Raw genomic sequence first — 23,354 nt, 5'->3', positions numbered from 1 at the left:
GCCTTATTTAAACAAACCACATCCCCATCATCAAAATCCTAATTGTCAACATTCTCATTTGCGCCAGCTACACCAATATCCTCCTCATTCTGGAGTACTTCTACAGTGACATCCTCAATCTCAATGTCTGCACGTTGACTGGCACTGCTCCTCATAACACTTGCAGAGGGCATGCAAATGGTGGAAGGAGACTCCTCTTCCCATACAGTATTGGAAAGATCAGGCTTATACATCGCAACCGTGGACACACTTGGACTCTCCTTGGGGATTGGTGATATTTCTGAATGCACAGTTGGCAAGTTTCATTTTTGTAACTTTTACAGGGAGGAGGGCTAACATCATCATTATGAGATGCAGAACCACCAGTCATAAACACAGGCCAAGGCCTTAGCCTTTCCTAGCCACTTTGTGTAGTGAATGGCATAGTGCCAATTTTCTGTTTCTCGCCAGCTAAGTTTACTTATTTTTAATTTATCACCGCAAAATATTGCTTCTTTGATTTTACATGTCCTCTACGCCACTGGGCATCAGCATTAACAGATGATGTTGACGGACTTGCATTGTCAATGTCATGACTGGTGGCAGCAGCTTCAGCACTAGTAGGAGGAACCGGTTCCTGATCTTTCAATAGTTTGTCCTCCATTTCTATCAACACGAAGTGGGGTACAGCAACAGTGTCGCACACTGCAGTTGACCTTCACCTACAGCGTCGCACAAATGAATCAGAAATATGTAGAAGTATTTTTTTATATCACACACCGGCGGTTATAGTGTCGCACAAATGAGTCAAAAATATATATAATTACACAGTGCGGTTTACCTTCACCAACAGTGTCGCACAAATGAGTCACAAATATGTAGAAGTATTTTTTATACCACACACCGGCGGTTACAGTGTCGCACAAATGAGTCAGAAATATATATATAATTTCACACTACAGTTGACTTTCACCGACAGCATCGCACAATACGTGTATGAGTAGGAAATAAATTATAGTGATCTGACCAGCAGTGTCACAGGACTTATGAAAATAATTTAAAATGTTATAATACACTGTGGTACCGCACAAACAACAACAAAAGATATATTTTTTATAATTATAATTTTAGACTTTTTGTTTTTAACTTTTATTATTTTAATTTTACACTGGGGTGGAGCCCCTGGATCTAAAATTTCACCCCTTTTAGATACAGCAAACAGAGAGAGCACCCCTTTTAGATACAGAAGACAGAGAGAGCACCCCTTTCAGATAGAGCAGAGAGAGCACCCCTTTTTCAGATACAGCAGACAGAGAGAGCACCCCTTTCAGATACAGCAGACAGAGAGAGCACCCCTTTCAAATACAGCAGAGAGAGCACCCCTTTCAGATACAACAGACAGAGAGAGCACACCTTTCAGATACAGTAGAGAGAGAGCAGCCCTTTCAGATACAGCAGACAGAGAGAGCACCCCTTTCAGATACAGCAGACAGAGAGAGCACCCCTTTCAGATACAGCAGAGAGAGAGCAGCCCTTTCAGATACAGCAGAGAGATCACCCGTTTCAGATACAGCAGAGAGAGAGAGAGAGAGAGCACCCCTTTCAGATACAGCAGAGAGAGAGAGAGAGCACCCCTTTAAGATACAGCAGACAGAGAGAGCACCCCTTTCAGATACAGCAGAGAGAGCACCCCTTTCAGATACAGCAGAGAGAGCACCCCTTTTTCAGATACAGCAGAGAGAGCACCCATTTCAGATACGGCTGGACGCGGAGCAGCGGAGGCGGCGCCGCTGGCCAGGCCGGGCCAGCGGCAGAAGAGGGCGCCGGAGACCCCTTGGAGCAGGTGAAGCCTCAGTGAGGCTACTTCCACCCCCTCTCCTTTCCTCCCTAGACCATCAGGGACGGGCATTAGGCCCGGGGGCACAATTCAGGCACTAGGCCTGTGGCGCAAGTAGGAGGTTTGAGTCACCATTGGATTTGGTGGTTTGGGCATTAGGCCCAAGCCACCCCAACAGCACAGTAGGCGGGCATTAGGCCTGAGGGGCATATCAGGCAATAGGCCTGTGGGGCATTAGAGGGCATTAGGCCCTAGTGTATTCTGGCCAATTAGGTAAGCAAAAGGTGATGCTGGGTACTAGGCCCAGGTCACCCCACGAGTGACAAGTTAGGCGGGCGCTAGGCCCGTGGGTGAAATCAGGCCTCCGGCCTGTGTGCAGTCAGGGGGCGCTAGGCCCAGTGGATAAGTGCCCCCGAGGTGAATAAAGGTGGCACTGGGCACTAGGCCCAGGCCACCCTGAGGTGTTTAGGTAGGCAGGTCCGCTTGACCTGAGCCCTAAAGAAGGAAGAGTACAGGAGGTGGGCAGGCTGTGTGGCGCCCACCCCCTTCCAGCAGTAGGTAGGGATTTAAAGGGACAGCACCGTGTTATCTTGTATTCCGATATTGTGATGTATGTTGTTACCGTGCAGGGCAAAGTGTCTGTTTGTTTTAAGTTTGTGCATAGTTGTGTTGCACCACTCACACGAGCTAGTTTGAGGGCTCTGTTTATATAGCTAGTGTAGCGGACGCACACTAGGGTAGTTCTAGGCCCTGCATGGCTGTTTCTCTCTTTGCCTCCTTACAGGGACCTGTAAGTGGAGAAGATCGGAGTACAAGACGTAGGACGGTGAGTAACATCGGTCTGTGTGTTCCTTCTGTGTGTGTCCCTATCTGTCTCCCTTCCTTCAGGGCGAACGGTGAGCCTTGCATGCCGGTGCAAGGTAGAATTTCCACCTGGTGCGAGAGTGCCAATAGGTGAAATTCGGGCTCTGAGGCGGACGCCTGGGATGACCCTCACCTAGCCCGAAAGCACTATTTTTCTCGGGGTCGGAGGGCGTTTCGGTCCACAGTTAGGAGGACGGCACTCAGCAATCTCCTTCCTCCTAGGTCGTCGTGTCCGGGTCCGACGGAAGATTTGCCAGGTCCGTTGAAGGTTCCGGTACCTGTAGATGAGAGAGAGCGGCGCCTGGTGAGTACCGAAAATACACCTGCACGGCAGCAGGCACCACCACACGCACCGCCGCACCTCTTACATAGCAGCCACCAGATGTGCTGGGAGGGATCGGACTGTATCCTACTACTGCCTTCCCTAGTGGGCCTTCTTTATGCCCCATCCGACACTACCCAATGGGTCCAAACTCTGAACATTCTACGCATACTTTGCAGTGCCAATCCTGTTGGCAGTTGCCTGGAAAACCCCTCCGGTTCAGCCAGTGGCTTGAATCATAACCACAACAGCAGTAGCACATAATACAATTTTACTAGTGCTATGACACACAACATGTAGTATAAAGAACGAAACAGAGCATTAGAATATCAGTGCATCCACTCTGTTTCCTCATCGCTGCACACATGTATGAGTAGGGGAGCTTAAGTCCACATTTAAATGGGGGATCTAATCATGTTACCAATGGTCAGGATCCCGCCAGTCAGTATACCGACCCTGGGATCCCGACTGCTGGAAATCCACTCATGCATGGTCCGTATATCACTCTTTGCTCCTATTATAACTATTATTTTGCAGACAAAGGTTACTTTGCCTTGCTGTGATAGTCCGTTAAGTTGTGAGTTAAGTACTGGAAGTTTAGCTTTGCTGACTGACTTTTTAACATTTGTCACCCAACTGGGAACATGTTTTTTTTTTTTTCCCTAGAGTTTCTGGGGTTTTCAGATTACACACTGTTCCCGTTCCAGCAGCATGTGTTGTGAAGGGGGAAAGCGAAACATTGCCCAGTGCTGTTAGGTATGATGTCAAGGTAAACATTTTCAAGCAGTGCTTAACCAGTGTAGTATTTGATCCTTTACAGAAATAGGCAGAGCAGCCACATGAATCGTTCTGCAGCCTGAACATGAAGTACAAACAAATTCATGGAAACTATGAATTAGAGCTGAGAGATAAGAAGTAGATGGCTGATGGGTTTTCTTCTGAGAGCGATGCACATAGAGATGTATTCAGTCTAAGGTAAGTCTATTTAGAAGCACTGTCCTCGGCAAGGATTAATGAGTCATCTATATACTGTATATATGCCTCCTAACTGTCCTGCTGTCCCACATGCAGCACGCAGTGTACGGTGGTGGTGGTGGGGGGTGTGGGGGGGGGGGGGGGGGAGGTTGGGAGGTCCCCTCTCAACCTTTGTGCAGCATCTATTTCAGTGGTTCTCAAACTCGGTCCTCAGAACCCCAAGCAGCTCATGTTTTCCAAGTCAGCTAATAGGAGCACAAGTGCAGTCATTACTCATCGTTGCAGTACATTTTAAACGATCCACAGGTGAAGCTAATTATTTCACTTGTGACTTAGTGAGGACGCCTAGAAAACTTGAAATGTGTTGGGTCCTGAGAACCTGAGGTCTGTTCACAGGTGAAAGGGACAAGGGACATGGCCAGCCACCAGCGAGATAGGGCTCAGTGCAGTCTCTTCTCTTTCGGGTAGGGAAGGTGAGTAAACTCTGGCTCTGTGCATCACCATGGGGGCTCTGGATAGGCAGGTATAATTCTTGGGTATATAGGATGTGCAATGTTTAGTTACAGAAGCAAGCAGCAGGGGGTGGGCATGCCATCACTGCTGACTGTGATTGCGGTGAGACTGGGTTAAGTCTGCAGTGAGCCCAGACTGTTAGGATTGCCCATCACAGTCCGGCTGGGGAGATACTGGTGTGGAGCAACGGCTGTCCTGAGCTCAGGCTGTTAAGATTTCCTATTATTGGCCTGTAGCTGGAGGAATCTAACGGGGGTTGCTGATGGAACAGGGAAGCAGTCACTGCGTGCTGACCCTGGTGGCTGCCGGCAGGTTACATTACAGGGGCTTGTTACCTTATTTTTTTAACCACCCTCGTATGATAGCTCTGTTAGGGCCCTCCTGCTCTTCCCATGTATGATCCATGTCACCAGTGCTCCTCTCTCCTTAGTATGTTTGCTCTGACAGTTGGGGCCCTCCTGCTCTTCCCATGTATGATCCATGTCACAAGTGCTCCTCTCTCCTTAGTATGTTTGCTCTGACAGTTGGGGCCCTCCTGCTCTTCCCATGTATGATCCATGTCACCAGTGCTCCTCTCTCCTTAGTATGTTTGCTCTGACAGTTGGGGCCCTCCTGCTCTTCCCATGTATGATCCATGTCACCAGTGCTCCTCTCTCCTTAGTATGTTTGCTCTGACAGTTGGGGCCCTCCTGCTCTTCCCATGTATGATCCATGTCACCAGTGCTCCTCTCTCCTTAGTATGTTTGCTCTGACAGTTGGGGCCCTCCTGCTCTTCGCATGTATGATCCATGTCACCAGTGCTCCTCTCTCCTTAGTATGTTTGCTCTGACAGTTGGGGCCCTCCTGCTCTTCCCATGTATGATCCATGTCACCAGTGCTCCTCTCTCCTTAGTATGTTTGCTCTGACAGTTGGGGCCCTCCTGCTCTTCCCATGTATGATCCATGTCACCAGTGCTCCTCTCTCCTTAGTATGTTTGCTCTGACAGTTGGGGCCCTCCTGCTCTTCCCATGTATGATCCATGTCACCAGTGCTCCTCTCACCTTAGTATGTTTGCTCTGACAGTTGGGGCCCTCCTGCTCTTCCCATGTATGATCCATGTCACCAGTGCTCCTCTCTCCTTAGTATGTTTGCTCTGACAGTTGGGGCCCTCCTGCTCTTCCCATGTATGATCCATGTCACCAGTGCTCCTCTCTCCTTAGTATGTTTGCTCTGACAGTTGGGGCCCTCCTGCTCTTCCCATGTATGATCCATGTCACCAGTGCTCCTCTCTCCTTAGTATGTTTGCTCTGACAGTTGGGGCCCTCCTGCTCTTCCCATGTATGATCCATGTCACCAGTGCTCCTCTCACCTTAGTATGTTTGCTCTGACAGTTGGGGCCCTCCTGCTCTTCCCATGTATGATCCATGTCACCAGTGCTCCTCTCTCCTTAGTATGTTTGCTCTGACAGTTGGGGCCCTCCTGCTCTTCCCATGTATGATCCATGTCACCAGTGCTCCTCTCTCCTTAGTATGTTTGCTCTGACAGTTGGGGCCCTCCTGCTCTTCCCATGTATGATCCATGTCACCAGTGCTCCTTTCAGCTTAGTATGTTTGCTCTTACAGTTAGGGGCCTCCTCTTTCCTGTTCTTCCCATGTATGATCCATGTCACCAGGGGTTAAACTGGGGGACACGAGATGAAACTGAGTTCCAACATCTGTAATGGTAGGGGGAATTAGTTCCACCTCCTCCATTGCCCTGCACAGTAATTCCAACATAAAAGGCCCCCCCCCCCCCCCCCCCGCCCTACATCAATGCGCTCCAGCCACCTCCCCCTTTCTTAAGTCCTGGTGGCTCCATGGTCCTCCTCCATCTACAGCCCACCTGTCCTGGTACTCACACAGCATTCATGCCCTCCTCAGGTCCCTGTGGCTTCCTTTTGGGGCACAGCGTATGTGATGTCATGCTGTCACCACTGCTGAAGTGAAGAAGAGCCATGAAGAGGAGCAGGCTCTGTGCATCTTGAAGACAAGATGAGGGGGCTGTAGGGACAAGAGAGGTGGGGAAGCTGCTGGAGGAATACAGGGCATGGAGCTGCTGGAGGAATACAGGGCATGGAGCTGCTGGAGTGACAGAGGCAGAGATGTGTATAAGCAGCACTACTGTGGTCATTATATGTAAGGGGCACTACTATTGTGGGCATTATGTGTAAGGGGCACTACTATTGTGGGCATTATGTGTAAGGGGCATTACTATTGTGGTCATTATATGTAAGGGGCACTACTATTGTGGGCATTATGTGTAAGGGGCATTACTATTGTGGTCATTATATGTAAGGGGCACTACTATTGTGGGCATTATGTGTAAGGGGCATTACAACTGTGGGCATAATATGTAAGGGGCACTACTACCATTGGAATTATGTATAGGGGCACTACTGTGGGCATTGTATATAAGAGGCACTACTGTGTGGCATAACATGTATAAAAGGTACCATTGTGAAGCACAACATGATTAAAGGGCACTACTGAGTGACGTAACCTGAATAAGGGGCATTAATATGTGGTGTAATATGGATCAGGGGCACTATATGCAGTGTAATGTGAATAAGATTCTGCTGTGTGGTGTAATTTGAATTGGGGGGTACTATTATGTGACCACACTGCTTCTTTGTGAGATAAATGCCCCTTTATAAAGTATGGGAAGTAGGGAACTAATTTATAGTTTGCAGGGGGGGTGCTGAAAACACTAGCACTGGCCCTGGCTACCCTTAATGTAAAAGGAAGGGGGTTGTAGGTGGCGTGATAAATGAATTCCACTGCCTCTCAGGATCACTTTAAGCCATGCGTTTATTTCCCTTTAGTATGTTACCTCTCCGTTAATGCCCTCCTTCCTCCTGTTCTTCCCATGTATGATCCATGTCACCAGTGCTTCTCTCCCTTTAGTATGTTACCTCTCCGTTAATGCCCTCCTTCCTCCTGTTCTTCCCATGTATGATCCATGTCACCAGTGCTTCTCTCCCTTTAGTATGTTACCTATCAGTTAATGCCCTCCTTCCTCCTGTTCTTCCCATGTATGATCCATGTCACCAGTGCTTCTCTCCCTTTAGTATGTTACCTCTCCGTTAATGCCCTCCTTCCTCCTGTTCTTCCCATGTATGATCCATGTCACCAGTGCTTCTCTCCCTTTAGTATGTTACCTCTCCGTTAATGCCCTCCTTCCTCCTGTTCTTCCCATGTATGATCCATGTCACCAGTGCTTCTCTCCCTTTAGTATGTTACCTCTCCGTTAATGCCCTCCTTCCTCCTGTTCTTCCCATGTATGATCCATGTCACCAGTGCTTCTCTCCCTTTAGTATGTTACCTCTCCGTTAATGCCCTCCTTCCTCCTGTTCTTCCCATGTATGATCCATGTCACCAGTGCTTCTCTCCCTTTAGTATGTTACCTCTCCGTTAATGCCCTCCTTCCTCCTGTTCTTCCCATGTATGATCCATGTCACCAGTGCTTCTCTCCCTTTAGTATGTTACCTCTCCGTTAATGCCCTCCTTCCTCCTGTTCTTCCCATGTATGATCCATGTCACCAGTGCTTCTCTCCCTTTAGTATGTTACCTCTCCGTTAATGTCCTCCTTCCTCCTGTTCTTCCCATGTATGATCCATGTCACCAGTGCTTCTCTCCCTTTAGTATGTTACCTCTCCGTTAATGCCCTCCTTCCTCCTGTTCTTCCCATGTATGATCCATGTCACCAGTGCTTCTCTCCCTTTAGTATGTTACCTCTCCGTTAATGCCCTCCTTCCTCCTGTTCTTCCCATGTATGATCCATGTCACCAGTGCTTCTCTCCCTTTAGTATGTTACCTCTCCGTTAATGCCCTCCTTCCTCCTGTTCTTCCCATGTATGATCCATGTCACCAGTGCTTCTCTCCCTTTAGTATGTTACCGCTCCGTTAATGTCCTCCTTCCTCCTGTTCTTCCCATGTATGATCCATGTCACCAGTGCTCCTCTCCCTTTAGTATGTTACCTCTCCGTTAATGCCCTCCTTCCTCCTGTTCTTCCCATGTATGATCCATGTCACCAGTGCTTCTCTCCCTTTAGTATGTTACCTCTCCGTTAATGCCCTCCTTCCTCCTGTTCTTCCCATGTATGATCCATGTCACCAGTGCTTCTCTCCCTTTAGTATGTTACCTCTCAGTTAATGCCCTCCTTCCTCCTGTTCTTCCCATGTATGATCCATGTCACCAGTGCTTCTCTCCCTTTAGTATGTTACCTCTCCGTTAATGCCCTCCTTCCTCCTGTTCTTCCCATGTATGATCCATGTCACCAGTGCTTCTCTCCCTTTAGTATGTTACCTCTCAGTTAATGCCCTCCTTCCTCCTGTTCTTCCCATGTATGATCCATGTCACCAGTGCTTCTCTCCCTTTAGTATGTTACCTCTCAGTTAATGCCCTCCTTCCTCCTGTTCTTCCCATGTATGATCCATGTCACCAGTGCTTCTCTCCCTTTAGTATGTTACCTCTCCGTTAATGCCCTCCTTCCTCCTGTTCTTCCCATGTATGATCCATGTCACCAGTGCTCCTCTCCCATTCAGTGACTATTGACATTGCTCACCCGGACGTTGCATACAGGATCATAAAGTACTGTATCCATTCCTACCCGCAGCTCGCACACAGCATTCTCCTGCTAGCTACCTATTTATACGCACTGCAGACAGTGCCAGAGTAGTGCCATATAAATGTTAATACTAATAATAATGAATTATTATTATTATTTATGAAGTTATTTATATAGCACATATAGAGTCAGCAGTGCTTTACAGAGAATATTTGGATACTGTAGGGCCCTTATTTTTTATTAAGGCGCCACAACATATCTACAGCTGCGTACAAGGGGCAGACATGAACACATATCCGTATTACAAGGTACAAGTACACAACAGCTAATGGTAGACGAAGTACAAAACATACAGTACCTCTTACGGGGCCAGATGTACTAAGCCTTGAAAAGTGATAAATATCACGGTGATAAAGTACCAGCCAATCGGCTCCTAACTGTCATTTTTCAAACACAGCCAGTGACATGGTAGTTAGGAGCTGATTGGCTGGCAGTTTATCACTGTGAAATTTATCACTTTTCAGGCTTAGTACATCTCCCCACGTAACAGTATCATGACACGGTAAGTGAGGCGAGCAAGACTACACAATGACTTCCAGTGTGGCACACAATACTGCCATCTCAGCCAAATCGCATAGTGGACAGAAGAATTCAGCCTAAGATATGGAGGCAGGAATGGAAGACATGGACAGAACGTTTATGCAAAATAAGATGGAAGGATGCAGCTGAAGTAAAACGCATACAGAAGCCTTTCAGCATAAGACAAGAGAGGGACCCTGGAGGAAGACAAAGAGCGGACAGACCTGAGATATAAGACAGAGGACTGTGTCAGTGAGAGCTTACATTCTAAAGGGAGCTGATCAAGAGACAATGGGGGTCATTCCGAGTTGATCGCTCGCTAGCAGTTTTTAGCAGCCGTGCAAACGCTATGCCGCCTCCCACTGGGAGTGTATTTTAGCTTAGCAGAAGTGCGAACGGTTGTATCGCAGAGCACCTGCAAAAATTTTTTGTGTAGTTTCAGAGTAGCTCAAAACCTACTCAGCGCTTGCCATAACTTCAGCCTATTCAGTTCCGGATTTGACGTCACACACCCGCCCAGCGTTTGGCCAGCCACGCCTGTGTTTTTTCTGGCACGCCTGCGTTTTCCCAAATACTCCCTTAAAATGGTCAGTTGCCACCCAGAAACGCCCACTTCATGTCAATCACTCTGCGACCGTCAGTGCGACTGAAAAGCATCGCTAGACCCTGTGCAAAACTACATCATTCATTGTGGCCGTACGTCACGCATACGCAGAACTGCCGTTTTTAGCCTGATCGCTGCACTGCGAACAAATGCAGCTAGCGATCAACTCGGAATGACCCCCAATAACAGGCAGTGGCATAATAGGTCAAGGGGGATGGGGCGTCCATCTTGCTTTCAGTAATGAGTAGTATTACAGTTCATGAGCACTTTGTAAAGACTTTGCTGCCCAATGTTGTGCGAATTACAGGCAGTAATGATGGCTCTTGCCTCAGGATTGAATGGAGATCTTGATACCTAGTTGATTGAGGGCACTGATTGTGCAAGTCCCATTAGATGAAAGTGTCATTTCCTATTGAAGCTTCAGTGACAAGAGTGAATGCATTAGAGCCAACCCAGGTCCCAGCCAACTCCTTCCAGCTCTGTACAATGCTGCAGCACTAAATAACAGGTGAAGGCCTAGGGACCGTGGACCTTATTCAGAGATGGACCATTTCCTCACATGCTGGGGGCCGCCCAGCACAGGGCAAGGTCGGCCAGGATGTGTGGCACTGCCTCACGATGCGTCCGCAATAACATTGCGGACGCATTGAATTAAGGTTGACCTCTTGCAGCGCAGCCTGACTACACTGTCAGGCGTTCTGCCGCTTTTTTATTTTTTATTTTAATCAGAGTGGCTGCATGCGACGTCGTGCAGCTGCCCCAAAAATGCTCCTGGCTCGCCACCGTTCGGTCGGCTATGCCCCCGCAGTGCCGCGCTGCCGCTCTACAAACGCCCACCTCTGTCAATCACCCGGAGGGATGTGGTCATAAAGTGTAATGTTGCGCAGTGCCGATGCAGGCAAACTGCACTGCGGGCCACATTAGCGGGCCAGTATGAATAAGGTTTCATGTGTCTTACTGGGCACAAGACGTTTCTTCACCCTCCAATATACTCACATACATTTCTCACCATCCGATATCATTCCCACTTTCCAATTTGCAAACTAAACCTTTTGCAGCAAATAGTTCAAACTTGAAGCCGTCACCCCTTTATCTGCAATGTTTCATTTTATTTTCAATCAACTGTGAACAGTGGCTGCCAGAGACACAATAGTACATTGTGTTTGACAAACAGGTAGTAAACGAATCTGTAGGAACAGGAAGAGGAAATAAAGATGTAGCATGGGGGGGAGTTAGGGTGACAGAAGCAGAAACGGGGTGGCTCTCAGAGTGCTGTGGCTGGCACACATCTATAGCATCCATAAGCTGAACATGTATATTAGATTATAGTGATGACAAAAGTAGGTCTGTGCGTGTGTGAGGGTCACTTTGAGAAATTGGCCACCAAATCCTGCCTTGACTTTGGATTCCTATTGGTTATAGTCATATGCCGCCTGACACAACCCCTGCCTCTTACTGGCTGCCACTTGGTTATCAGACCTGATCATTCTTCCATTATTATATACTGTTTATGATCACCCCCAGTGGTCCAAATGTATTTAGTTCTGTGGGCCATCTCAGTGCACTTTGTACAACTGTGTTCTGGGTGCAAGCTATAATACTTGTTTAGGGGTTCTGTCTCCAATATATTTTTAATAATAATAATTATTATTAATTAACGGTTATTTATATAGTGCACACATATTCCGCAGCGCGTCACTGAGAATATTTGGACACTCACAAGGTTTACAGGTGAAGCGGAGTACATTCATTGCATTTACTTTCAATATAGCATTTTCTCCCAGTTTTGTAAATGACGCCGTTTAAATCACCAACTGGTAACTAACAAACAATCCATTCCTTTCATTGCGATTTGTTGGTGCACATGTATTAAACATGTTTACTTCTCACCCTGTTTTATAACAGGGATCACACACACACACCTCTCTACCTCCACCAGTGCGGCATTTTTAACAATAATTTATTTTAATCTAGACCAGTGTTTCTCAGAACTCCACTTACCATACCATACCTGTAAACCATGGATGGGGAACCTTTGACCCACTAGCTGTTGCCGGACTACACATACTAGCATGCCTTGCTACAGTTTTGCTATCTGGCCATGCTAAAACTGTTGCAGGGCATGCTGGGATGTGTAGTTTAACAACAGCTGGAGGGCCGAAGGTTCCCCATCCCTGCTTTAAACCAAGACGCTAATGGATTACACTGGTTCTGTGGCTGATTATAACCAGGTTAAATACAGGCTTGGAGTCAGCCACCCCCAGAACCTGTGTAATTCATAAGTGTCCTGGTTTAAAGGGATAGGATGGTAAGCCTACGCAAACCCATCCTCATGTGCATGTTTTCCAGATCATCTAGCTGGAACACAAGTGTGCAAATTCACTAACACAATAGATTTACAGGTGGTATTAATTATTCTTGGGGATTCCTTGAAAACAAGCACTGTTCCATGAAGATCGAGTTCTAGGCTAGTGGTTCTCAAGTACCAGCAACAGGTCATGTTTTGTGGGTCTCTTTAATCATGCACAGTTGAGTTGATCTATTTTGCTGGGTCAGTAAGTATCCCACCAGCTTTCACAGACGGGAATCCTTAAAACTTGACCTGTTGGGAGGGTTGAGGTCGAGAACCCCCTGCCCTAGACTATGCTACATCATGTAATGCAGGCATGTCCAAACTGCGGCCCTCCAGCTGTTGTGAAACTACACATCCCAGCATGCCCTAACATAGCTTTAGCATTCTCGGACAGCAAAACTGTGTTAGGGCATGCTGGGATATGTAGTTTCACAACAGCTGGAGGGCCGCAGTTTGGACATGCCTGATGTAATGTATGCAAATAACATCAACTTACTGAGACACTTTCAAATTTGCAGATCTATGCGCATTTGCATTAAATCTTCAACCCCATAAAAATAAATAATCAGACTGAAATCAGTATAATAGAGGATCAGTCATTAGGAAGTTTGAGCGTAAACACTCATCATATCAATTTTAGGGGAGGGGGGAACAGAGAGATCCAGGAATGACAGCAAATGTAGGATTAGGCACAGAAACGTCCCTAACTTTCTGAGGAACGGAGCCGGAATAGCTCCCAATTATCTATGGTGTTTCTGTTCAACGGTTGGCAAATCTTAAATGCACAGGCTTGTATGCCAGCGGCGCACTATAAATAGCAGATAAATAACGAAACCACAAGTAGACAGCTAATGAGTTCTCATAACACTGCTGCGCTGTTGTAAAGTGAAACATAAATCTTTCCTGCTTAAAAATAAAGTAACATAGAAAATAAGAATTTACTCACCGGTAATTCTATTTCTCGTAGTCCGTAGTGGATGCTGGGAACTCCGTAAGGACCATGGGGAATAGACGGCTCCGCAGGAGACTGGGCACATCTAAAGAGATTTAGGACTATCTGGTGTGCACTGGCTCCTCCCCCTATGACCCTCCTCCAAGCCTCAGTTAGGACACTGTGCCCGGAAGAGCTGACACAATAAGGAAGGATTTTGAATCCCGGGTAAGACTCATACCAGCCACACCAATCACACCGTATAACTCGTGATAGGAACCCCGGTTAACAGTATGATAACAAAAGGAGCCTCTGAACAGATGGCTCGCAATAACAACCCGATTTGTGTAACAATAACTACTTACAAGTATTGCAGACAATCCGCACTTGGGATGGGCGCCCAGCATCCACTACAGACTACGAGAAATAGAATTACCGGTGAGTAAATTCTTATTTTCTCTGACGTCCTAGTGGATGCTGGGACCTCCGTAAGGACCATGGGGATTATACCAAAGCTCCCAAACGGGCGGGAGAGTGCGGATGACTCTGCAGCACCGAATGAGAGAACTCCAGGTCCTCCTCAGCCAGGGTATCAAATTTATAGAATTTTGCCAACGTGTTTGCCCCTGACCAAGTAGCAGCTCGGCAAAGTTGTAAAGCCGAGACCCCTCGGGCAGCCGCCCAAGATGAGCCCACCTTCCTTGTGGAATGGGCTTTTACAGATTTAGGCTGCGGTAGTCCCACCGCAGAATGCGCCAGCTGAATAGTGCTACAGATCCAGCGAGCAATAGACTGCTTAGAAGCAGGAGCACCCAGCTTGTTGGGTGCATACAGGATAAACAGCGAGTCAGTTTTCCTGACTCCAGCCGTCCTGGAAACATAAATTTTCAGGGCCCTGACTACGTCCAGTAACTTGGAATCCTCCAAGACCCTAGTAGCCGCAGGCACCACAATAGGCTGGTTCAAGTGAAACGCTGATACCACCTTCGGGAGAAACTGAGGACGAGTCCTCAACTCTGCCCTATCCATATGGAAAATCAGATAAGGGCTTTTACAGGACAAAGCCGCCAATTCTGACACACGCCTGGCCGAAGCCAGGGCCAACAGCAGGACCACTTTCCACGTGAGATATTTCAAATCCACAGTCTTAAGTGGTTCAAACCAATGTGATTTCAGGAACTCCAAAACCACATTGAGATCCCAAGGTGCCACTGGGGGCACAAAAGGAGGCTGAATATGCAGAACTCCTTTGACAAAAGTCTGAACTTCAGGCAGTGAAGCCAGTTCTTTCTGGAAGAAAATCGACAGGGCCGAAATCTGGACCTTAATGGACCCCAATTCGAGGCCCAACGTCACCCCTGCTTGCAGGAAATGCAGGAATCGACCCAGTTGAAATTCCTCCGTTGGGGCCTTCCTGGCCTCACACCAAGCAACATATTTCCGCCAAATGCGGTGATAATGTTTTGCGGTGACATCCTTCCTGGCATTGATCAGGGTAGGGATGACTTCCTCCGGAATGCCCTTTTCCTTCAGGATCCGGTGTTCAACCGCCATGCCGTCAAACGTAGCCGCGGTAAGTCTTGGAACAGACAGGGCCCCTGCTGCAGCAGGTCTTGTCTGAGCGGCAGAGGCCAAGGGTCCTCTGAAAGCATCTCTTGAAGTTCCGGGTACCAAGCTCTTCTTGGCCAATACGGAACCACGAGTATAGTTTTCACTCCTCGCCTTCGTATTATTCTCAGCACCTTGGGAATGAGAGGCAGAGGAGGAAACACATAAACCGACTGGTACACCCACGGTGTTACTAGAGCGTCCACAGCGATCGCCTGAGGGTCCCTTGACCTGGCGCAATATCTTTTTAGCTTTTTGTTGAGGCGGGACGCCATCATGTCCACCTGTGGTCTTTCCCAACGGTTTACCAGCATTTGGAAGACTTCTGGATGAAGTCCCCATTCTCCCGGGTGGAGGTCGTGCCTGCTGAGGAAGTCTGCTTCCCAGTTGTCCACTCCCGGAATGAACACTGCTGTCAGTGCTAACACATGATTTTCCGCCCATCGGAGAATCCTTGTGGCTTCTGCCATTGCCCTCCTGCTTCTTGTGCCGCCCTGTCTGTTTACATGGGCGACCGCCGTGATGTTGTCTGATTGGATCAGTACCGGCTGGTTCTGAAGCAGGGGCCTTGCTTGGCTTAGGGCATTGTAAATGGCCCTTAGCTCCAGAATATTTATGTGAAGCGAAATCTCCTGATTTGACCACAGTCCTTGGAAATTTCTTCCCTGTGTGACTGCACCCCAGCCCCGAAGGCTGGCATCCGTGGTCACCAGGACCCAGTCCTGTATTCCGAATCTGCGGCCCTCTAGTAGATGAGCCCTCTGCAGCCACCACAGCAGCGACACCCTGGTCCTTGCCGACAGGGTTATCCGCTGTTGCATCTGGAGATGGGACCCGGACCATTTGTCCAACAGGTCCCACTGGAAAGTCCTTGCGTGGAACCTTCCGAATGGAATTGCTTCGTACGAAGCTACCATTTTTCCCAGGACTCGTGTGCATTGATGTACCGACACCTGTCCCGGTTTTAGGAGGCCTCTGACTAGAGATGACAACTCCTCTGCTTTTTCCACTGGAAGAAACACTTTTTTCTGGTCTGTGTCCAGAATCATTCCCAGGAACAGAAGACGTGTCGTCGGGACCAGCTGTGACTTTGGAATATTGAGAATCCAGCCGTGCTGTTGTAGCACTTCCCGAGAAAGTGCTACCCCCACTACCAACTGTTCCTTGGACCTCGCCTTTATCAGGAGATCGTCCAAGTACGGGATAATTAAAACTCCCTTCTTGCGAAGGAGTATCATCATTTCGGCCATTACCTTCGTAAAGACCCTCGGTGCCGTGGATAACCCAAACGGCAGCGTCTGGAACTGATGGTGACAGTCCTGTACCACAAATCTGAGGTACTCCTGGTGAGGAGGGTAAATGGGGACATGCAGGTACGCATCCTTGATGTCCAGGGAGACCATGTAATCCCCCTTGTCCAGGCTCGCAATAACCGCCCTGAGCGATTCCATCTTGAACTTGAACCTTTTTATCGAAGTGTTCAAGGATTTTAAATTTAAGATGGGTCTCACCGAACCGTCCGGTTTCGGTACCACAAACATTGTGGAATAGTAACCCTTTCCTTGCTGAAGGAGGGGTACCTTGACAATCACTTGCTGTGAATACAGTTTTTGAATAGCCACCAACACTGCCTCCCTGACATAGGGAGTTGCCGGTAAGGCAGATTTTAGGAAACGGCGGGGGGGAGACGTCTCGAATTCCAGCCTGTACCCCTGAGATACTACTTGATGGACCCAGGGATCCACCTGTGAGAGAGCCCACTGTGCGCTGAAATTTCTGAGACGGGCCCCCACCGTACCCGGGTCCGCCTGAGCAGCCCCAGCGTCATGCTGTGGACTTACCGGACGCAGGGGAGGACTTCTGCTCTTGGGAACTAGCTGTGTGCTGCAGCTTTTTCCCTCTACCTTTGCCTCTCGGCAGAAAGGATGAGCCTCTAGCCCTCTGCTTTTCTGGGGCCGAAAGGACTGTACCTGATAATACGGTGCTTTCTTTTGCTGTGGGGTAGCCTGTGGCAAAAAGGTTGATTTCCCAGCAGTAGCTGTGGAAACGAGGTCCGAAAGACCCTCCCCAAACAGTTCCACCCCCTTATAGGGCAAAACTTCCATGTGCCGTTTTGAGTCGGCATCGCCTGACCATTGCCGAGTCCATAACCCCCTTCTGGCGGCAATGGACATAGCGCTTATTTTTGATGCCAGCCGGCAAATATCCCTCTGTGCATCACGCATGTATAAGACGGCGTCTTTTATATGCTCTATCGTCAGCAAAATATTGTCCCTATCCATAGTATCAATATTATCCGACAGGGAATCTGACCACGCAGCTGCAGCACTGCACATCCATGCTGATGCAATAGCTGGTCTCAATATAATGCCCGTGTGTGTGTATATAGCTTTAAGGGTAGTTTCCTGCTTTCTATCAGCAGGTTCCTTTAGGGCGGCCGTATCCGGAGACGGTAGTGCCACCTTTTTTGATAAGCGTGTCAGCGCCTTATCTACCCTATGGGGTGTTTCCCAACGTGACCTATCCTCTGGCGGGAAAGGGTACGCTGCCAATAACCGTTTAGAAATTATCAATTTCTTATCGGGGGAAGTCCACGCTTCCTCACACACCTCATTTAATTCCTCAGATGCAGGAAAAACTACAGGTAGTTTTTTCTCACCAAACATAATACCCTTTTTTGTGGTACCTGGGGTATTATCAGAAATGTGTAATACATTTTTCATTGCCTCAATCATGTAACGGGTGGACCTATTGGAGGGTACACTAGTCTCATCGTCGTCGACACTGGAGTCGGTATCCGTGTCGACATCTGTGTCTGTCACCTGAGGTAGCGGGCGTTTTAAAGCCCCTGATGACATTTGAGACGCTGGAACAGGCACAAGCTGAGTAGCCGGCTGTCCTATGTCGTCAAACCTTTTGTGTAAGGAGTCGACACTGTCACGTAATTCCTTCCATAAGTCCATCCACACAGGTGTCGACCCCGCAGGGGGTGACATCACATTCACAGGCATTTGCTCCGCCTCCACATCATTTTCCTCATCATACATGTCGACACAGCAGTACCGACACACAGCACACACACAGGGAATGCTCTGATAGAGGACAGGACCCCACAAAGCCCTTTGGGGAGACAGAGGGAGAGTATGCCAGCACACACCAGAGCGCTATATACCACAGGGATATCACCTATAAAGAGTGTTTTCCCTTATAGCTGCATATATATATTATGCTGCACCTAAATTTGTGCCCCCCCTCTCTTTTTTACTCTTTCTGTAGTGCAGGACTGCAGGGGAGAGCCAGGGAGCGATCCTTCCAGCGGAGCTGTGAGGGAAAATGGCGCCAGTGTGCTGAGGGAGATGACTACGCCCCTTTTTCAGCGGGCTTTCTCTCGCTATTTTAATAATTCTGGCAGGGGTTAATATACACCTATATAGCCCCTGGGGCTATATATGGTGTCAGTTTGCCAGCCAAGGTGCTATTTATTGCTGCTCAGGGCGCCCCCCCCCCCCAGCGCCCTGCACCCATCAGTGACCGCAGTGTGTGGTGTGCATGAGGAGCAATGGCGCACAGCTGCAGTGCTGTGCGCTACCTTGGAGAAGACAGAAGTCTTCAGCCGCCGATTTTCCGGACCTTCTTGCTTCTGGCTCTGTAAGGGGGACGGCGGCGCGGCTCCGGACGACGAGGTCGGGTCCTGTGTGCGATCCCTCTGGAGCTAATGGTGTCCAGTAGCCTAAGAAGCCCAAGCTACCACCACTTAGGTAGGTTCGCTTCTTCTCCCCTTAGTCCCTCGGTGCAGTGAGCCTGTTGCCAGCAGGTCTCACTGTAAAATAAAAAACCTAAACTATACTTTCTTTCTAGAAGCTCAGGAGAGCCCCTAGTGTGCATCCAGCTCGGCCGGGCACAGAAGTCTAACTGAGGCTTGGAGGAGGGTCATAGGAGGAGGAGCCAGTGCACACCAGATAGTCCTAAATCTTTCTTTAGATGTGCCCAGTCTCCTGCGGAGCCGTCTATTCCCCATGGTCCTTACGGAGTTCCCAGCATCCACTAGGACGTCAGAGAAACATAGAATTTGACGGCAGATCAGAACCACTCGGCCCATGTACATGCACACACTTACACACTAGGGGGATTTTTTTTTTTGGGGAGCCAAGTAACCTACCAGTATATTTTTGGAATGTGGGAGGAGACAGGAGTGCCCGGAGGAAACCCATGCAAGTACGGGGTGGGAATCGAACCCATGACCTCAGTGCTGTGAGGCACTAATGCTAACTATTACATCATCTGTACTCTAAGGGGTAAAACAAATGACTGAGGATTTAGGTAGACTAGAGGAATGGGCAAGAGTGTGGCATTTACAATTTAAAGTAAAAAAATGCAAAATCATGCGCTTGGGTCTCAAAAACCCAGAGGCCAAACACAGTATTAATGGCACTATACTGGAAACTACTGAGGAGGAAAGGGATCTAGGAGTCACTATTTCAGGTGACTTAGGGGGTAATTCAGAGTTGATCGCAGCAGCAAATTTGTGAGCAGTTGGGCAAAACCATGGCCCTCATTCCGAGTCGTTCGCTCGGTATTTTTCATCGCATCGCAGTGAAATTCCGCTTAGTGCGCATGCGCAATATTCGCACTGCGACTGCGCCAAGTATCTTTGCTATGAAGATAGTATTTTTACTCACGGCTTTTTCATCGCTCCGGCGATCGTAATGTGATTGACAGGAAATGGGTGTTACTGGGCGGAAACATGGCGTTTTATGGGCGTGTGGCTGAAAACGCTACCGTTTCCGGAAAAAACGCAGGAGTGGCCGGAGAAACGGGGGAGTGGTTGGGCGAACGCTGGGTGTGTTTGTGACGTCAAACCAGGAACGACAAGCACTGAACTGATCGCACAGGCAGAGTAAGTGTGGAGCTACTCTAAAACTGCTAAGTAGTTTGTGATTGCAATATTGCGAATACATCGGTCCAGAGGCGGAACTACCGGCAGTGCAGGCAGTGCACTGCACTGGGGCCCGCCTCTGTCCAGGGGCCCAAGCATGTAATGAGTCAAACTGACTCATTACATGCCGCTGTGCGCTGCGGGCAACCGCTGCCCGCAGCGCACAGCCGCCCGGCGAAGAGAGGAGAGGAGAGGAGCAGCGGTACTACAGACGGGGGAAGGAGGAGGAGGGAGGCTGAGAAGGGAGCCGCAGCAGCGCTTTGTTACTGGTGGAGGCGCTGCTGCTGCTGCCCCTCTGCTTCCCTATAGGCTGTCTTCCGAGAACAGCCTATAGGGAAGCAGAGGGGCAGCAGCGCCTCCACCAGTAACACAGCGCTGCTGCGGCTCCTTCCTTCACCTCCCTCCTCCTTCTTCTCTACTGCCCGGGAATCGTCTCTGACGCTGCACCGAGGAGCCTGAGCCAGCGGAGAGGGTAAGTATAATTCTTCTTTCTTTCTTTCCTTCTTCTTTCCTTCTTTCTTTCCTTCTTTCTTGTGCCTGCCTGCCGCAATGTGTAAAAATGGGGGACTACCTGCCGCACTGTGTAAAAATGGGGGACTACCTGCTGCACTGTGTAAAAAGGGGGGACTACCTGCCGCAATGTGTAAAAAGGGGGGCATACCTGCCGCAATGTGTAAAAAGGGGGACTACCTGCCGCAATGTGTAAAAAGGGGGGCATACCTGCCGCAATGTGTAAAAAGGGGGGACTGCCTGCAGCAATGTGTAAAAAGGGGGGACTGCCTGCAGCAATGTGTAAAAAGGGGGGACTGCCTGCCGCAATGTGTAAAAAGGGGGGACTGCCTGCCGCAATGTGTAAAAAGGGGGGACTGCCTGCCGCAATGTGTAAAAAGGGGGAATCAGCCTGCCGCAATGTGTAAAAATGGGGGACTGCCTGCCGCTATGTGTAAAAAGGGGTAATCTGCCCCACGCAATGTGTAAAAAGGGGAATCTGCCTGCCGTAATGTGTAAAAAAAGGGGACTGCCTGACGCTATGTGTAAAACAGGGGGACTGCCTGACGCTATGTGTAAAAATGGGGAATCTGCCTGCTGCTATGTGTAAAAAATAAGAATTTACTTACCGATAATTCTATTTCTCGGAGTCCGTAGTGGATGCTGGGGTTCCTGAAAGGACCATGGGAATAGCGGCTCCGCAGGAGACAGGGCACAAAAAGTAAAGCTTTCCGATCAGGTGGTGTGCACTGGCTCCTCCCCCTATGACCCTCCTCCAGACTCCAGTTAGGTACTGTGCCCGGACGAGCGTACACAATAAGGGAGGAATTTTGAATCCCGGGTAAGACTCATACCAGCCACACCAATCACACTGTACAACCTGTGATCTGAACCCAGTTAACAGTATGATAACAGCGGAGCCTCTGAAAAGATGGCTCACAACAACAATAACCCGATTTAGTTAGCAATAACTATGTACAAGTATTGCAGATAATCCGCACTTGGGATGGGCGCCCAGCATCCACTACGGACTCCGAGAAATAGAATTATCGGTAAGTAAATTCTTATTTTCTCTATCGTCCTTGTGGATGCTGGGGTTCCTGAAAGGACCATGGGGATTATACCAAAGCTCCCAAACGGGCGGGAGAGTGCGGATGACTCTGCAGCACCGAATGAGAGAACTCCAGGTCCTCTTTTGCCAGGGTATCAAATTTGTAGAATTTTACAAACGTGTTCTCCCCCGACCACGTAGCTGCTCGGCAAAGTTGTAATGCCGAGACCCCTCGGGCAGCCGCCCAAGATGAGCCCACCTTCCTTGTGGAATGGGCCTTAACAGATTTAGACTGTGGCAGGCCTGCCACAGAATGTGCAAGTTGAATTGTGCTACCAATCCCACGAGCAATCGACTGCTTAGAAGCAGAAGCACCCAGCATTGTTGGGTGCATACAGGATAAACAGCAAGTCAGATTTCCTGACTCCAGCCAACCTGGAAACTATATTTTCAGGGCCCTGATAACATCCAGCAACTTGGAGTCCTCCAAGTCCCTAGTAGCCGCAGGTACCACAATAAGCTGGTTCAGGTGAAACGCTGACACCACCTTAAGGAGAAACTGGGGACGAGTCCGCAGCTTTGCTCTGTCCGAATGGACAATCAGATATGGCTTTGTGAGATAAAGCCGCCAATTCTGACACTCGCCTGGCCGAGGCCAGGACCAACAGCATGGTCATTTTCCATGTGAGATATATCAAATCCACAGATTTGAGTTGTTTAAACCAATGTGATTTTTTAGGAATCCCAAAACTACGTTGAGATCGCCCAGTGCCACTGGAGACATCAAAGGGGCTGTATATGCAGTACTCCCTTAACAACTTCTGGACTTCAGGAACTGAAGCCAATTTCTTTCTGGAAGAAAATCAACAGGCCGAAATTTGAACCTTAATGGACCCAATTTGAGACCCATAGACACTCCTGTTTGCAGGAAATGTAGAAATTAACCTAGTTGAAATTCTTCCGTGGAGCCTTCCTGGACTCACACCCTGGCACATATTTTCACCTAAGTGGTGATAATGTTGTGCGGTCACCTCCTTCCTGGCTCTGACCAGGGTAGGGATGACCTCTTCCGGAATGCCTCTTTCCCTTAGGATCCGGCGTTCACCCGCCTTGGCGTCAATGCAGCTGCGGTAAGTCCCGGAACAGACACGGTTCTTGCCGAATCAAGACCCTTCTTAGTATCTCTTGAAGTTCCGGGAACCAAGTCCTTCTTGGCCAAACCGGAGCCACGAGTATAGTTCTTACTCCTCTCCTTCCTATCATTTTCAATACATTGGGTATGAAAAGCAGAGGATGGAACACATACACCGACTGGTACACCGACGGTGTTACCAGAGCGTCCCAGCTATTGCCTGAGTGTCTCTTGACCTGGCGCTTCAGGTGGGACGCCATCATAACCACCTTTGGTCTTTCCCAACGGTTTACAATCATGTGGAAACTTCCAGATTAAGTTTCCACTTTTCCGGGTGGAATTCATTTATGCTGAGGAAATCTTCCCAGTTGCCCACTCCCGGAATGAACACTGCTGACAGTGTTATCACATGATTTTCCGCCCAGCGAAGAATCCTTGCTGTCATTGGCCTCCTGCTTCTTGTGTCGCCCCGTCTGATAACGTGGGCGACCGCCATGATGATGTCCTACTGGATCAGCACCGGTTGACTTTGAAGCAGGAGTCTTCCTAGGCTCAGAGCATTGTAAATTGCCCTTAGCTCCAGTATATTCATGTG

Source organism: Pseudophryne corroboree, chromosome 1 (assembly GCF_028390025.1).
Source record: "Pseudophryne corroboree isolate aPseCor3 chromosome 1, aPseCor3.hap2, whole genome shotgun sequence".
NCBI classification, from domain to species: Eukaryota; Metazoa; Chordata; class Amphibia; order Anura; family Myobatrachidae; genus Pseudophryne; species Pseudophryne corroboree.
The sequence above is the reverse complement of the archived record's forward strand: the minus strand, read 5'-3'. Positions refer to the sequence as shown.